Source organism: Arachis duranensis, chromosome 9 (genome assembly GCF_000817695.3).
Source record: "Arachis duranensis cultivar V14167 chromosome 9, aradu.V14167.gnm2.J7QH, whole genome shotgun sequence".
NCBI lineage: Eukaryota > Viridiplantae > Streptophyta > Magnoliopsida > Fabales > Fabaceae > Arachis > Arachis duranensis.
Window position 1 is genome coordinate 58,108,314 of NC_029780.3, and position 1,743 is coordinate 58,110,056.

The 1,743-nt window shown below is 40.5% G+C and overlaps 1 non-coding gene across 1 annotated transcript; it reads right to left on the reverse strand.

Annotated features, from left to right (window-relative positions):
• Positions 1–536: 536 nt before the first annotated feature.
• On the reverse strand, positions 537–644 carry LOC127742359 (small nucleolar RNA R71). The gene has a single exon (XR_008003548.1). It is a non-coding gene; the product is annotated as a small nucleolar RNA R71 (small nucleolar RNA).
• Positions 645–1,743: the final 1,099 nt, after the last annotated feature.

Sequence of the window (1,743 nt, forward strand, 5' to 3'; positions counted from 1 at the left end):
TGAGCATGAACAAGGAAAAAGGCATTCTTGTTGAAGCTGATCCAGAACCTGAAAGGACTCTGAAGAGGAATCTAAGAGAAGCTAAATTACAACAATCCAGAGACAACCTTGCTGAAATTTTTGAATAAGAAAAGGAGATGGCAGCCGAACCCAACAACAATAATGCAAGAAGGATGCTTAGTGATTATACTACACCTACATCCAAGTTTGATGGAAGAAGCATCTCAATTCCTGCCATTGGAGCAAACAATTTTGAGCTGAAACCTCAATTAGTTGCTCTAATACAACAAAACTGCAAGTTTCATGGACTTCCATCAGAAGATCCCTATCAGTTTTTAACTGAGTTCTTGAAGATCTGTGAGACTGTAAAGACGAATGGAGTAGATCCTGAAGTCTACAGGCTCATGCTTTTCCCTTTTGCTGTAAGAGACAGAGCTAGAACATGGTTGGATTCACAACCTAAGGATAGCCTGGACTCCTGGGATAAGCTGGTCACGGCCTTCTTGGCTAAATTCTTTCCTCCTCAAAAGCTGAGCAAGCTTAGAATGGATGTTCAGACATTCAAACAAAAAGATGGTGAATCCCTCTATGAAGCTTGGAAAAGATACAAGCAGATGACCAAAAGGTGTCCTTCTGACATGCTTTCAGAATGAACCATTCTGGATATATTCTATTATGGTCTGTCTGAGTTTTCTAAGATGTCATTAGACCATTCTGCAGGTGGATCCATTCACCTAAAGAAAACGCCTGCAGAAGCTTAAGAACTTATTGATATGGTTGCAAATAACCAGTTCATGTACACTTCTGAGAGTTTTCGTGAATAATGGGATGCCTCAGAGGAAGGGAATTCTTGAGATTGATGCTCTAAATGCCATATTGGCTCAGAACAAAATGTTGACTCAGCAAGTCAACATGATTTCTCAAAGTCTGAATGGATGGCAACATGTATCCAACAGTACTAAAAAAGCATCTTCTGAAGAAGAAGCTTGTGATCCTGAGAACCCTGTAATAGCAGAGGTAAATTACTTAGGTGAACCTTATGGAAACACCTACAATTCATCATGGAGAAATCATTCAAATTTCTCATGGAAGGATCAACAAAAGCCTCAACAAGGCTTTAATAGTGGTGGATGAACTAGGCTCAGCAATAGCAAGCCTTTTCCATCATCTTCTTAGCAACAGACAGAGAATCCTGAGCAAAGCACTTCTAATTTAGCTAATCTAGTCTCTGATCTGTATAAGGCCACTTTAAGTTTCATGAGTGAAACAAGATCCTCCATTAGAAATTTGGAGGCACAAGTGGGCCAGCTGAGTAAGAAAGTTACTAAAACCCCTCCTAGTACTCTCCCAAGCAATACAGAAGAGAATCCAAAGAGAGAGTGCAAGGCCATTGATATACTCAACATGGCCGAATGCAAGAAGGAGGGAGAGGATGCGAATCCCAATGAGGAAGATCTCATGGGACGTCTCTCAAGCAGGAAGGAGTTCCCTATTGAGGTTCCAGAGGAATCTGAGTCTCATATAGAGACCATAGAGATTCCATTAAATCTCCTTCTGCCATTCATGAGCTCTGAATATTATTCTTTCTCTGAAGAGGATGAAGATGTAACTGGAGAGCAAGTTGCTTAATATCTAGGAGCCATCATGAAGCTGAATGCCAAGTTATTTGGTAAAGAGACTTGGGAAGGTGAACCTCTCTTGCTCATTAGTGAACTTGATACATGGGTTCAACAAACTTTACTT